Below are 16,473 nucleotides of genomic sequence, written 5' to 3'. Positions count from 1 at the left end.
GCTTTATGAGATGAGCAGCAACTGCTTTTTTTGCAGTTGTCACAAACTTCTTATTACACAATCTAATGTTTTAAGTGGATTTTTTTAAATGTCATCTTAAGTTTTATGCTAGCAGGAAAGCATTAGTTACCATCTTGATATAATCATTCAGATACACCAGGTAAATACTTAGACATCACACATCCAAATGACAACATTAAGCACCATAACAATTAGGAGAATGTCACAATGCGAGGTTTCTAGGACTCTAAGGCAAGCAACAACTACGGACACCCAAACAGTTTTAACAGATTTATTTAGCAATAGAATGTGCTGGAGAGCGTGTGGAGGGGCGTCGATCTGCGACAGCAGGGAGGAACCGGGCCAGCGGAGGAACTGCAAAGGGCGAGAGGTTAAAGAGGGAAGTAATGAAGGGAATGACAGAGTAACCTGATGGTGACTTACGGTCTGCGGGTAGAGGTATGCAGAGGAGAGTACATGGGGGTCCAACAGTTGGTGTGATGTGATGGTTTTCCAGATGGGGAAGTTCCAGCAGGTGACTGAGGGCAGACAGGCAGCAGCTGAGTGCGTGACGCACCCAGGTGCAAGGCCCAACGGAGCAGCTAGGATCAGATACTTCAGGTGAGTCCTGGTTCAGAGAGTGTTCAGCGCGGGTTCACTGTAGAGGAAGGAACAGATGAAAAGGAGTCAGAACAAGGAGGACACTGGGAATACAGCACTGACAGCTAGAGAGTACCACTGTAGAAGCGGAACCATCTGGCATCTGTTTCTTCTTCTTCTTCTTCTTTTTGTTTTATGGCGGTTGGCAAACAACTTTCAGGTGCATTACCGCCACCTTCTGGACTGAAGTATGAACCAGATGTCTAATCCCTATAACAGGCATGTCCAAAGTCCGGCCCGAGGGCCAATCACGGCCCGCGGTCAGATTTCATACGGCCCGCAGCTTCGGTCTTATAATGTATTATTTATGGCCCGCCTGCACTGTCAAACAGAATAAATTAATCATAAAACTTGAAACTGTAATTCCTCCTTTCACCAAATGGTGGCAGCACCACTTTAATACTATCAGTCTCTGCCTCTGTGCAGCGAACCGCTCTCCACTCATTTCTGCCATGGCCACTGCAAAGAAGACAAGTTTACAGTGAGGGCCGCCGCTTTCAAGAGAGATGGGAATTATAATACTTCTTCACTGAAAATCAAGGCAATTGTGCTTGTCTAATTTGTAATGAGACGGTTGCCTTGTTTAAGGATTTCAACGTAAAGAGACACTACCAGAGTAAACATGCTAACACATACAACAAGCTAACAGGAAGTGACCGTGCTGAAAAACTAAAGCAGCTCCAAGCTGCACTGGCATCACAACAGCGATTCTTCACGCGGGCCTGTGAGTCAAAAGAAAATACCACCAAAGCAAGCTACGAAGTTAATGTTAATAGCTAAACATGGCAAACCTTTTACTGAAGATACATTTATCAAAGACTGTGTTATGAAAATGGTGGAGAACATTTTGCCCTGAGAAGAAGCAAGAATTTGCGAATGTTTGCCTGGCAGTAACAGTGTGGCACTGAGAGTTGAGGACATGAAACTGAGTATTTTGAACGGTAACGTCTGTCACTATCAGCAGTGAAGAGCCAAAAGAACATTTATGGCACTTAATTTTATTAAACTCTTGAGTAAGATTTGGTTATTACTGTTGATGTTATGAACCTGTAGATGTGACAAACTATACTTTCTGAAAGATATTGTAAATGACAAGAGCAAAATTCACTTGTTTTAAGATTTAATAATAATAGACAACTTTGCATTACTTATAACTCCTGTTTAAAATGTTCTTGAGGCAAAGATATTTTTAAACTCATGTAAATTTAAGGTATTTCATACAGTTTGTTCAATGTTATCTGACTCTCCAGATATGAATGAAAGGCAGAATTTGGGTTTTTAGAGTTGTTCTCATCTGCCTGAGTGGCTTATATTTGGTTATTTTGTCATTTGAAAAATAAAGATAATTGTGACAATAAAAATTGTTTTATAACAGTGTGTATTTGCATGAAACTTTTGTAGTTAAAAAATGTCCGAACAAACTATTGGCCCCCGGGCATCTTCACTTTATCAAATCTGGCCCTCTTTGCAAAAAGTTTGGACACCCCTGCCCTATAATCTCCCTATTAGACCTGTTTTTCTAAGAAACCTAAACACGGAATTAAAAACCACATCTCCAGATGATTTTTGTAGCAGACCTCTAATATTTAATTTAACTTTATTCCTATTTAACTCTTCTACTGATTCCTCTCTTTCTAGATTATATTTATTACATTCCATAAAAAAACTGTTTCCAACTTTCCACAAAAATTACATAACCCCGTACTATGTTTATTTATTATTTTCAAAGTACTATTTAACCCTACATGTCCAAATCTTAACCTAGATATAATATCTTCCTCTTGTTTATTCCTATTTTCCTTTCTACACTCCCCCACTTTTTTTTGAATACTATAATAAAACCTTGCCTTCTTTTCACCCTCCCATTGTTCCTGCCACTTCTTCTTGTAATATATTTTACTTATACTCCTTATCTCATTTTTACTATACTTAACTTCCAATTCAATTTCACTTCTCTTACTCGCATTCTTTGCAAATGTATCGGCTAATTCATTTCCAACTATTCCGGTATGAGCCGGAATCCAAATAAATTTAACAGTAGATCCATTTATTCCCATTTTATGTATTGATTTATTTATATCTATCAGAATGTCTTGTCTTGCTTCCGACTCTTGTTCCATAATACTTATTAATGCACTACTCGAATCAGAACAAATTAACACTTTCTTTTCACTTAATTCTTCACTCCATTTTAACGCCATTGAAATAGCCAGTAACTCTCCTGTGTATACATTCAAACTATCCGTTAATCTTTTATTTTCCATGATGTTTAAATCTGGAATTATAAATGCTATCCCTACTCTATCATTTACCATTTTTGATGCATCTGTGTATATTTGTAAGTATTCTCCATATACCCTTCTTATGTATCTTTCCACCTGTCCTTCTACTGTTTGTCTTCCTTCTTCCAACAATGTTAAATCAACTTTCATCTCTTTTTGTATCCAAGGCGGATTACATGAAAAATCCACCACCGGGCTAATTAAACATTGATTTAATCCTATTTCCTTTATTTCTTTATTTATTATCCATCCAAAACTATTTACATTTACATTCTTAACACTTTCTTGGCATGGTTGTAATATATTATTTATAGGATGACTTTTTTTATGCCCTTTTACGTTTGCCCAAAACCCTACTCCTAATTGTTTCCTTCTTAACTCCAATGGCATTTCCCCCATTTCTACCTGTAGTGCTGACACTGGTGTTGTCTTCATTGCCCCACAGCAAATTCTTAACGCTTGATACTGTATTTTATCTATTTCTTTTAATAAGTTACTTGAGGCAGAATTATATACCACACATCCATAATCTATTACCGATCTAATAAGTCCAATATATAATATTTTCAAAGTTTTCCTACCTGCTCCCCATTCTTTACCTCTTAAACACCTCATGATATTTAATATTTTTTTACTTCTCTCTATTATTTTACTAATATGTATTTTCCATGTAAGCTTTTTATCAAACCATAAACCTAAATATTTGAATTTATCTACCCTTTCTACTTCTTTATCATACATTTTTAATTTTATATTAGTGCCTACCTTCCTATTAGTAAAGTTAACAAATTTAGATTTTGAACTTGAAATTCGAAATCCCCATTCTAGCGCCCAATCTTCTACTTTACCTAACGCTTCTTGCATTTTATCATTTATAAATTTTATATTTCTTCCCCGTTTCCAAATAAGACCATCATCCGCAAATAAAGTCATTCCAAACTTACCTTCGATTTTACTAAAAATATCATTAATCATAATTATAAATAACATTGGACTTATAATACTACCTTGAGGAGTGCCATTTTCAGTTAAATATTTTGAACTTACTTCATTTCCTATTTTAACTCTTATATTTCTATCAGTTAAAAAATCTTTAATCCAATTATAAATTTTACCTCTTAGCCCTATTTGTCTAATTTTAATCAGTAAACCTTCCTTCCATAACATGTCATATGCCTTCTCAATATCCAAGAACACTGCCATTAAAACCTCTTTATTCACCTGTGCTTTTCTGATTTCATGTTCAAGCTGTACCATAGGATCTGTTGTACTTCTTCCTTTCCTGAAGCCATATTGATATTTTATTTTTTCTCTCGATTCTAAGAAGTAAATTAATCTATTATTCACCATTTTCTCCATTACTTTCCCGACACAAGATGTTATCGCTATTGGCCTGTAACTTTCAGTTAACTGAAGATCCTTACCTGGTTTACATATAGGAATAATAATTGATTCCTTCCATTTCTCTGGCAAAGTTCCTTCTTCCCATATTTTATTATATAATTTTAGTAAAACTAATTTGCTCCTTTCATTCAAGTTTTTAAGCATAACATAAGTTATTTGGTCCTCCCCTGGTGTTGAATTTTTTGTATTCTTTAATGCTTTTTTTAACTCTGTCATTGAAAACTTCATATTTATAGTATCATTATCAACTATTTCCTCATTTATCCTTTCATTATATTTTCTCATCGTTAATTCTCTTCCTTCTTTCTCTTCTTTACTAAGATTTTCATTACTATGCACTTTAGCTAAAACTTTTACTAATAATTCTACCTTATCTTTATCTTCTATAATCATATTTCCATTATTTTTCAGTATTGAGAAATTATATTCCTTTGACTTTCCTGACATTTTCTTAATTGTATTCCATACTCTATCTAATGCCGTAGTTTTTCCTAATGATTCACAATATTTACTCCAATAAAACTTTTTCGCATTTCTAATCTTCCTCCTGACTTCTGCTTGTTTCCTCTTATAACTAATTAGGTTTTGGAAACTGACATCTTTTTTAAGTGTTTTAAAAGCCTTATTCCTTGCTTTAATTGCCATTGTACATTCTATATTCCACCAGGGGACTATTCTTTTCTCTTTAATCCCTTTACCTTTTGGGATTGCTTCTTTTGCTAATTCAATAATACTCTTACTAACTTCTAAATTTAATTCGTTTATTGATTTATTTATATCTATATTTATCAATCTATTCTCACTCATATCTTTATATTTCCTCCAATCAGCGTCTTTAAACCTCCATCTTCCCTGAGTATTTACCTGTTCTTTTTCCATATCTAACTTAACTTCAATAAATATTGGATAATGATCACTACCTATTGTACTATTTTTATTTATTTTCCATTTACAAATATCTGCCATACCTTGTGATACTAGAGTGAGATCAATGGCAGATTCCTTACCACTAATCATATCCAACCGAGTTCCTTCCCCATTATTTAATACTACCAATTCTTTTTCCTCAATTATTCCTTCTAAAATTCCCCCATTATAATCATCTTTCCCCCCCTCTAAAGTGCTGTGTGCATTAAAATCCCCACACCATATTAGCTTCTCTCCCCTGTGTTTAATTATACTTTCTAACTTTGCTTTATCTATTTTCTTACAAGGATTATAATAATTTATAATTTCTATACTTCCATTTTTTGTCCACACTTTAATTCCATTAATCTCTAATTCCGTGTCCAATTGTATCTTAATAAATTTCATCTTTTCTTTTATACATATAGCACATCCTCCTCCATTTCCATTTCCTCTGTCTCTTCTTATAGTTGAATACCCACTAATACTAAACTGTAATGTTTGTTTTAACCAAGTTTCTTGAATGCAGATTACATCTGGTTTCTCCTTTAATCTATTAATAAAACCTTTAAACTCTTGACCATTAGCAATTAGACTTCTAGCATTCCATTGTAATATTAAAATTATATGACTATTTGATTTGCTTCATTTTCACCTGATCCCTCTCCTTGTCTGAGTTCATCCTGAATTCTTTCCCATGATAGGTCTGTAACATTAAAGAATCTTACTGCTGCTTTCACTATGATTTTAATTTTTTCAGTTTTAGTCCTCGCTTGTTCTGAACAATTTATAATGTAGGCTAAGAACGGGATCAGTTTTTCTAGTGTGACAGTATTTTGATCTTTACCTATCGTCTTCTTTTCTAATTTAGCTCTTTGACTTACCCCTGCACTTTTCACCTCCTTTACTGCTTCTGCATATGACATTCTCTTCTCTGTTTTTAGTTTTTGAATTTCTGCTGCTTCTTTCCTCACCATACCCCCTGCATATGCTGCAGTATGATCTCCTCCACAGTTGCAACATCTTATCGGCTTCTCTCCACATTCCCCATAAGAATGTTCTCCTCCACACCTACCACATCTTTGCTTCCCATTACATATTTTTGCTGTATGTCCATATCTCTGACACTTGTAGCATCTCATCGGTGGAGGAATATAATTCCTAACACTGAAACTCAAGTAAGCAATCATTATTTTATCTGGTTTTTCTTTTCCTTTAAACTCCAATAGCACAGAAGTGCTATCCACTCTTTCTCCATTTCTAAAAGCCTGCAGTCGTCTGATATTTGTCACTTCTCCTCCTTTTATGATTTTCTTTAACTCATCCAAGTTTTCTCCTAATGGAATCCCTGATATTACCCCTTTTATTCCTCTCTCTTCTCCCATTATTTTCCTCTCCGTTATTTCTCTTTTACAAATCGACTGTATTTTTAACGCTTTGTTCTTTTGTTCAGCATTTTTACAGATAATCAACAGGCTTCCATCTCTTAACACTTTAGCTAATTCCACATCTCCAATTACTTTCTTTAAACCAATAGATAGAGTGATTGGACTCACTCCTGTCAAATCCTGTCCAGCTCTGAACTTCAAAATTACCTTGAACTCCTCCATCATTACTTTCTTTCGTGTCTCGACGTTTTCCTCCTCATCTTCGAGAGATCTTTTTCCTGTATTTATCCCTTTCTTGCCCTTAACTTTTCCTCCTCCACCTTTCTTATTTTCTACCACCGACCAACTTGTTTCCATTCCTTCATCCTCTGAGCACCCTCCACTACTACTAGCCATCTTAGTTCACTCACAGTCCAGATTATGCCTCTAAACCGCTCTTCCACTTCTTAGCTTCTCGTGACCGAACCACGCTCCGTCAGAGTTGCTGCTTGTTCCAGCGATAGCACAGCCGCTCTGACATCTGCTTCTGGGAAGCCGCTCCTCTTTAAGGACCTTGCAGATTGGTGGTGATGAGTAACAGCTGGATCCCATCAGCCTGCCACCCTGTGAAGGAGAAGAAAACCACTCCCCTGCAAAGCCCAACAGAGAATGTGCCAAGAGGTTGCAAATTAACGTACCAATAGCAGAATAGATTTATTTGACTCCAATTAAACCTACATACATTTTCCTGTGTTTTTAATACACTGTTTATGAGGAAATGCACTCTCAATTTTGAGCTGAAGCTTTGTGTCATGGAATGACATGTTTCTTAATGTTTATTTCAGAATATAAATACTAATAAATACCAATGCTCTAAATACACAATATCATTTATTATCATATTGCAATGATACATTATGATCCAGGATTATTGTATTATATTATTATGGTGACTTACATTTCATCAAATGATTTGAAATACATACATTAGGCCAACCTTTCCCAATTCCGGTCCTCAAGACACACTGCCCTGGATGTTTTAGATGTTTCTTTGCTTTAATACTTGTGGTCCAAACCTGTTAATCAGACATCAACTGAAATCAGCTTGGTTGAAGCAAAGAAAAACCTAAAACATGCAGAGCAGTGTGCCTAGACCACCAGGGTTGGGAAACATTGAATTAGACAGGAACATTTCAGAACAAATGAGTGCAGTGACTTGGTGGAAGAACTTTGTTGGACAACTTTAAAGCACATTTATTAAACATAGACATGTACTGTATGTCTCCCATGATCCAACACCGACATTGCATTAAAAACAATCCAGAGCAAACAATAATTTGTCTAAGACAATTCAAGCACCAGCCCCCATGACTCTGTTAAGGAGTCATGGGGGTACATATTTTGTTACTGGACAATTTCAGAGGCTTGGAATTGTCAGGACTAACATTAATTTGAATTTAGCCTTTTTTTTACTGATGTGCTATAACTTATTATGATTCTGGTATCTACTTTGAGGACATTTTTTCTGTAATTTCAGACAAGCAGTATAAGTGTCATGATTTGTGATTTTGGTGGTGAGGTAAACACAGTTAAACCCAGGAGGAGGTGCAATAATGACGGTTTACTGACAAAGGGTACAAAATCCAGGCAGTAGAGGTGAAAAAAAAGGCTAGGAGCTCAATCTCTGGTAGCAACTGGTAACGAAGCAAATACAATGCAATATGACTGCAAGAAATCGGACAAGGACAGGGAAACAGACACAAGTGGGTATAAATACACAGGGAAGGTAACGAGGGGAAACAGGACACAGCTGGGATCAATCAAGGGGTGGACAAGATGACACAGGAACTAAACACACAGAAAACGCAAATCCTCACAATAAGGCTGATATTTCAGTCTTACTGTCTCTGCAAACTGTGCTGCATTGACTGTTTAAAACGGAACAAAGCAACATTTACCTAAATTACATATTATATTGGTTACTCTTCACACTGTTACTTTTACTTAAATAAAATGTCACCATAGTACCATATTTACCTTATTACATTATGCTTGTGCCTTTTCCACACATGGTTAAAACTTACCTTCCTCACCAGCTGTGGCTCAAACCCCAAAGTCAGAGATCAAGAAGCTATTCAAGCATTTTATCCAGAAGGGAGGAAAAGGACTGAGATGCAGTTATCCTCCCATTCAAGAGCTCGGGTATGTGTGGACAACAAAGGCAGAAGGAAAAACTGAACAAAGGATACAAAGTAATATCTCACCACTTTTATGACTATTATGGAGGTATACATCACAGAATGCAATAGCTCTTATCATACACCGTGTTCCAAATTATTATGCAAGTGATATTTTCTCAGATTTTCCTAAATGATCAATGCAAACGATGGTCAATATAATTTTCAAGTCATGAACTATTACAGTATAAATCAAATTTTACTGAACAAAGCTCCCCATGAGAACAGTATTTTATTCAAAAATAAAAATCAAAATGCACTGTTCCAAATTATTATGCACAGCAGATTTTCTAAACATTTTATGGATTATAAAGAACTGCAAACGGTCATTTTTTGAATGTGCAGCATTAAATGGTCACATGTACTAAAATCAAAAGCTATTTCAATCAAAAACATCTTACAGACCGAGTTCCATGTTAACATAGGAGACCTTCTTTGATATCACAGCACAATTCTTGATCCATTGAACTTGTGAGTTTGTGGAGTTTCTGCTTGAATTTCTTTGCAGGATGTCAGAAAACCTTCTCAGAGCTGCTGGTTTGATATGAACTGCATTAAACCCTCAGATCTTCTGCTTGAGGAAACTCCAAAGGTTCTCAATAGGGTTGAGGTCAGAGGTCAGAGGAGGATGGTGACCACACCATGAGTTTCTCCCCTTTTATGCCCATAGCAGCCAATGACACAGTGGCATTCCTTGCAGCATGAGATGGTGCATTGTCATGCATGAAGATGATTTTGCTACTGAAGGTCTGGCTCTTTTTTTTAAACATGAAAGAAAGTGATCAGTCAGAAAGTCCATATACTTTGCTGAGGTCATTTTCAGACCTTCATGGACTCTGAAGGGGCCAACCAGCTCTCTCTCTCTCACCATGATTTCGGCCCAAAGCATGACTCCACCACCTCCTTGCTGACGTCACAGCCGTATTGGGATGTGGTGGCCATTCATCACCAATCCACTACTGCATCCATCTGGACCATCCAGGGTTGCACAGCAGTCATCAGTGAACAAGTCTGTTTGAAAATGAATCTTCATGTACGGCTGGGCCCACTGCGGCCGTTTCTGCTTGTGAGCTCTGGTTAGGGGCCCAATAGTAGGTTCATGCACCGCAAGCCTCTGGAGGATCCTCCACCTTGAGGCTCCAGAGGCACCAGCAGCTTCAAATAACTGTTTGCTGCTTTGTAAGGGCATTTTAACAGCTGCTCTCTTAATCCCATGAATTTGTCTAACAGAAACCTTCCTCATTATGCCTTTGTCTGTACAAACTCATCTTTGTTCTGAATCAGCCACAAATCTCTTCACAGTACGATAACGCTTCAGTTTTCGTTAAATATCTAATGTTTTCATACCTTGTCATACGGCACTGTCGCAATAAACGATAAATCAATTAATCGTATGATAAATTAAAACTATCAACCTCATTTTAATTATCGTCTCTTCCGGCCTTTTTCTCTTTCTGTTGATGACACTGAATTAAAAAAGGCTCAACTCCGGTGCTCTCCACTGACCCTCCCTTCCTCATTTCCTTAGTGTAAAGCCCAGCGCAGACGACACGATCTTAGAGCTGTCGGCCGATTGTCGGCCCATTTTCAAAACCTGACAGACCACACATTACCCTACAGAAATCTTAGGTATAACGGTTCGATTGGGTTCGGTCCTGCCGTGTGGTGTCCAACAATGGGCACAAAATAATGACTACAAGTTCAGTTAACTAATTTTAAAACCAGGCATTAATCAATGCTTTACTACAATCTACCTGCAATGCATGTGGCTAGTGTCAGCGTAAAGTCCTGACTGAATGAAAATCATTATAACCTATTTACGTCACCTTAACGAAGAACAACTGAAAAGTTACCGGGTTTATCAACTGCGGTAGCAATTTCGCTCCAACTCCTCCTCTTGTCATTTTTATTTTCTTTGCATGTTGAATAAACATTAATGTTGTTTCCACATATCATCTCCAATGTCCGCTGGAATTCGGGTTGAACAGTGTCAGCTGTTTAGGATTCCCCTCTGTAATTTCCCTTCAGAAAGCAGGGAGGAGAATCTGAGCTTTCTGATTGGCTACCTGTCACATTCAACAGGCTGCGTTAAGATCCCAGTGGGGAAAACCACTGATTTAGATCGGAGCAGCAACGACGATCTACTGTAACACACCACACAATCTTAGAAAGACCAACGTTCTAAGATTATTGTAAGGGGAAAAATAGGAGCAAAAAATCATGTAGTGTGAACTATTGCATCACGTAGTCGATGTGCCCATCTTCTCTATTTAAATCTAATTATTACTGAAGGGAAACATAATATACAGACTTCATAATCTTTTGTTTGAATGCAGTATTTATTTTCACTTTGGCTTTATGTTGTTGATTTTTTTTCAAGTAAAGACTTTTGTTAATGGAGACTGAGAATCCATTTTATTTTTGTTTTTGGTTGTTTTGTTTATTTTGTTTATCAGCTCCAGTGTTAAATATTCTTTTGAAAATAAAGTGTATCTATCTTTGGCAGGAAATTGCATGCATTATTACGTCATTTCCATTAAATCGGTGTAAAAAGGTCTTCAAACAATATTATAGTTTATCGCAATAATTTTTGAGACAATTAATTGTTCAGCAAAATTTGATATCGTGACAGGCCTAGGCACTACACTATCTGATGATTTTCGTCAGCAGAGATTCTTTCTCTTTCCCATATTGCTTGAAACCTGTGGCTTGCTTAATAATGTGGAACATCCTTCTTAAGTAGATTTCCTTTAATTGAGCTCATCAGACAAACTAATCAACCAGCTCTCTGAAATTAATTATAGTGATTCAAAGAGCCCTGACACACAATACCATCTATAAATTTCATAGCACAACAAAAAATGAATCTTTATGACACCTAAATCCAAATTGCATAATAATTTGGAATATGGTGTATATTGTGACTATATAACTCATAGAAAAACATTAAATACTTAAGTATTTAATGTTTTATACAATATCTTATATTTCTGCCAAACCTGAGGCCTCAACCAGGCTTATGTAATGCATCTGTTGTGGCAGAGAATGTATTGAGATAAATGCTCATATAAATACCAGGGCTTAACCTTGAGTGCTCAAACTCTTGACTTCTGTTTGGAATTATACGAAGGAGAGATGCATCTGAAGCCTCAACATCTTTTCTGCAGCAGGGTAAAATGCAGATTTTTGTCACTGAGAATGAATACAGTAACTTTGTTCTATGGACCAAGAAGGACTTTGCTGTTGTACGTTTTGCTCCAGACCTGGCAGCTATCTTTGAGAAGGCAAAACAATTTGTTGGATGTGTGAGTCTCCCTAAGCTGCAATTTCACAAAGATACAGGCCTGCACGAAATGGGATTCCGCTTTCTGCCTATAACGACAGAACATCCCCAAAAATCTGATGCGGTAACTCCAGAAAAAGCATAAGCAAAATACAGTATCCTGAGAGCAGAATTGACATAGTTGCCTATGACAGTGAAAACTGTAAAATTGTTTGGTTTCATTTAAGTTGTGTGGGTCTGCAGCTTAGGTTTGTTAATCATGCACCAGTAAAATGTGATGTACATATTTGTTGTAATAAAGGTGGCTTTAACCAATTAATAACTTTTGTTTGGTCTGATTTGTTTCTCTATGCAACAAATATTGAATATAAGCCATGTTTTCTTAAACCTGGGTCTATTGTCAATACCAGTTTATAGTGAAAGACCAACAAAAACTAAATGAAATTTAGATGTGTTTATTTAAGTGTGACACAACTGTTCAACCATTTGCCTGACTGTTGAACACACTCAGGCAAAGCTCTGTAAAATAGCAACATATTGTAACTGCTTTATTTGAAAGGGTAACATCCTCACCCTCACATGGCAGTGTCAGAGAAATTGGCATTGTACCTTACAATATCTTATATTTCTGACATATGCTGTATTTACAATCCCCTTATCAACATGGATTCATTAAAAACTCACTATTTCAATTCAAATGTGCATATTGTAAAGAAGCTTAAACTTTATTAGACCTTAAGCTGGGTGTTGTATTTCTTATTTTAGTTTTCCGAGCCTAAGTTAGGTCAGTGAATGCAACCCTGCTCGAGAGAAAAGGCTAGCATCACGAGATCCGTTGTTAATGTTGTTGATGGTTATGGTTTTCACAGCTCACTGCCCGGACATAGCTAAGCGCTGTCTGTGCCAGAGCTAGAGGCCAGAAACCACACAGTTCTAATGTGAGAACAACTTAGTTATTGTTGTAACTCATCTGTGCTGGAAGAAGTAAAGTTCATGCAAGCGACCCCTCTTTCTTGTCGTGTATCTTCACCTACCCACATGCCTCTATCACACCGGAAACCAAAAGCACGACAATATAATCTTTCCTTAAATATGAAAATCAAGTAATTAAGCAATTTTTTTGGTTATTGCAAGTTATGAATGATTAACTTCAAAGTTTATTTCTAATATATAGGAACCAAATGACAAACAAACTGCTGCATGAAGCCATGAAGATTAACTAGGCTAAACTTGTTCTGTGTAAATATTCTCCATCATACATTAAATGTATTAAGTGTTAAAAATTAGATTCAAAACAAACAGCAAACAGACTTTACTGACAGAAGAATTTGGTACACTATCATTTCTTTAATGAAAAGAATATATAGGAAACTCAACAATGACATTGCACTACATTTCTAGCCTTAAAGCACAATGCATACTGTTATTGCGCAATAGCCACCCCCGCCCTAAACCTCACAACTCCCAAGGACTGACTACTGATCAACTCTCCATCTAACGGGTCCGGAAAATCTCTAAACCTTCGAGTCTTACCCTGAAGCAGGTCTAGGAGAGATAATCAGTCTAAGCTGGCATCGAGAGAGATTCATCTAGCCTTTAACTACCTACAGTCCAGGAAGCTATGACCCTTTTCAGTTAAGAAGCAATCAGTTGAGTAGCCCTCACAACTGCATAACTTCAATAACCACTCTTGTTAATGGTAGCTCTCCCTCTATCAACAGTGTGCACTTGTTACAGGCTAGGTAGTTTTTAGTGGCTCAACATAAGCCCCAAGGTCATTATTTTACCAACACTAAAGGAATTTCTGAAGCCACCACACTTCTAGAATCATATTCATAGATTTTACACTACTTAGGAGAACCAAAAATAATAGATGACTCAATTAATTTCACTGTCCACAAATCTTATTAGAATTTTAATGCATCTTTATTAAGCAAGCGTTTAGCAAGGATAAGTGACAGACAGATTAATTATCAATGATTACAAATTAAGAATAAATATTAAAATCATTATAAACCACCTTCAACCTATTCTAACCTATTTCCCTAAACTGTGTCCCTAATTTACTGAGCGAGGCTTTGGGGTGCAGTTCAACTCATACCCAGATGATGAATGATCTCGGCAACAGGAAACTTCAAATGTCCTTGGTCAGAGTCTTTGGTTTTGTATGGCAAAATCCTCTTCAGAAGAGAAGCAAAGCAGAACTGGTTGTTGTCTTCCGAACACTCAAATCTTCATCACTCAGTGACCTTTGTCTTTTCTCCAAGTCTGTTGCAGCAGCCTTGAGATCTTTGGGTTGAGGCAAAGTAGGCAGTCGAATCAGGAACCAGGGCTGAGGGTTGATGGATCTTGTCCCTTCTAGCAGCGCGGAGTGTTCACTTCCCTGTGGTTCCAGGGTGCGGTCCTCTGCTAATCTTCTGTCTGCATCCTCTTGTTGGCTTGACTTCAGCACTGCAAACTAAGAACACTTTGATCCTCTTTTTATGGATTTTGATATTCTTTCATCCCATGGTTATGTATGGGGTGATGGCCTACGTGACTTCTCGAGCATTAGATGGTTCTGCAGAAAGCACCAACCCTTCTTACAGCAGCCAACGCCTGGCTTACGCACAGCAGTCAACGCCTTGCTTACTTCCTTTTTTCTGCTGCCTGTCCACCGACTAAAATACTTCCCCATTTTAGTTTTGAAGAAAACATCTTACTTCCTCTTTGGAACTTCCCTGCCTCCCCGCTCAGCTCAGTTTTGACATCTACTTTAGTTGCAACACAGTCTGAGAAAAACATGTAATTTCGCTTCACAATGTATCGTTACTTCAGTTACAATTCTGTAGATTATCATAAATCATTAAACATAATCAACTTTCTGTTTTAATTCAAACATAACTTTTTATAATAATCATCTGAGATTAATTCTATTCATCATTCTTTCATTGTGTTATTTATTTCTTGATCTACTTTTTTATATCAACTCTTTGTATAGTCATCATTAAATCAAAGTACAAAAATCCTCATTGTTATAATCATTAACAAATCAAAATACAAGAATACATTTCTTATAATCAATCAGTAATAAAATGCAGGAATACTGTATATATATTATTTAATCATCATTAAATCAAAATGCAAGATCACTTATGTCCCTCAGGCCTTAATGCTCTGTGTTCTGCATTAACCTGAAAGATCCCCTCTATACCAGTTTTCACCAGACAATACTTAAACTCAAGATTTTCAAAACAAAATTTACACTATGATGTAGCTCAGGGGTGCTCAAAGTCGGTCCTCGAGTGCCGGCATCCTGCACGTTTTAGTTCTCTTCCTAGTGGTAGTATTAAGGAAGAAACATTTAAAATTAACTTTGGACAAAACGTTTGGCTCTCTCTTCCTTAATCTTCCGGGTCCTCAGCGGGCGGCGTGCAGCCAGAGTAAAAACAACACTGCGCGTTGACGTCACAGAATCACAGAGTTTAATCCCATACAAAGCAACGCATGAATCAACAACAAAGCTGCAGAGGAACAGAGATATGCATTCTTTACCTTATACAGACAAAGACAGACAAGACAAAGACAAACAAAAAACAAAACAAAGACGCGTCTTTGGAGAGAGCGATGCAAAAAAGCAAAAATAGTGGCAGCTCTCTGAATTTTTTACTCCTGACACGAAGTCTTATACTAAAGGTGTGTCTTTGTTTTTTAATATATGCACTTAAGGTGTTCCTCTAGTTGACCAACTGGAAGCTACCTTGGACAATCAGAAAAACTTAGGAACTCCCCCTAATTTACGGCAAAGATCAAAGACCATTTGCTCTCTTGGTAAAACAAAAGAGCAAACAGCTGTGTGCCGACCCCCCGCGGCTCCACGGCCCTCCCGGGCGCCGAGAAGCATGAGACAAGACTTCACACCATCCCAGATGTTGGTTTCTGGAAGACTTTTTTGATCTTCTGTGAACAAAACAGGCTTCTCTCCCCCAAGCTCAATTTATTGCCCTGCAGGAAATGCTAATTTTATGGCTTCATGTGCTCTGGCCGCACAGCGGGAGGGCCCATTGAGAGATCTGCATTTGGCCCCTGTTTGTCTGAATGCCTGCTCATCTGGCCCAATCCCGAATGCTCAACACAAACCTGTTCAAAATAAAGAAATTTGTTCAAAATAAGAGTGTTGAATATAGCTTTTACACATGCCGTAAAATTAACTGTATTAAGCACTAAAAATAATCATTTTTCCTCAACAGTAGTAACAAACTTTTCAGCATGTCAGTGTTCTTCTTTGGCCTTCTAACAAGCCATCATTTGATCCAGGTGCGTTAAACCAGGGAGAAAACTAAAACATGCAGGAT

The 16,473-nt window shown here is 37.1% G+C and overlaps 1 protein-coding gene and 1 long non-coding RNA gene across 2 annotated transcripts in view; both read right to left on the bottom strand.

Moving 5' to 3' along the window:
• Positions 1-278: 278 nt before the first annotated feature.
• Positions 279-766, bottom strand: LOC114153760 (uncharacterized). The gene is made up of 2 exons (XR_003597396.1): positions 737-766; positions 279-658 (listed from the first exon to the last, which is right to left on the bottom strand). It is a non-coding gene; the product is annotated as an uncharacterized LOC114153760 (long non-coding RNA).
• Positions 767-7,264: 6,498 nt separating this feature from the next.
• Positions 7,265-16,473, bottom strand: part of LOC114153739 (uncharacterized) — a 34,154-nt gene continuing 24,945 nt past the window's right edge. The window contains exon 5 of the transcript XR_003597392.1: positions 7,265-7,695. The gene's annotated coding sequence lies outside the window, so the exon portion shown is untranslated. The remainder of the gene's footprint in view (positions 7,696-16,473) is intronic.

Source organism: Xiphophorus couchianus, chromosome 11, assembly GCF_001444195.1.
Source record: "Xiphophorus couchianus chromosome 11, X_couchianus-1.0, whole genome shotgun sequence".
In the NCBI taxonomy this organism is placed as follows: Eukaryota; Metazoa; Chordata; class Actinopteri; order Cyprinodontiformes; family Poeciliidae; genus Xiphophorus; species Xiphophorus couchianus.
Note: the sequence above shows the minus strand (reverse complement) of the source record. Positions and strands in the feature narration are given on the sequence as shown.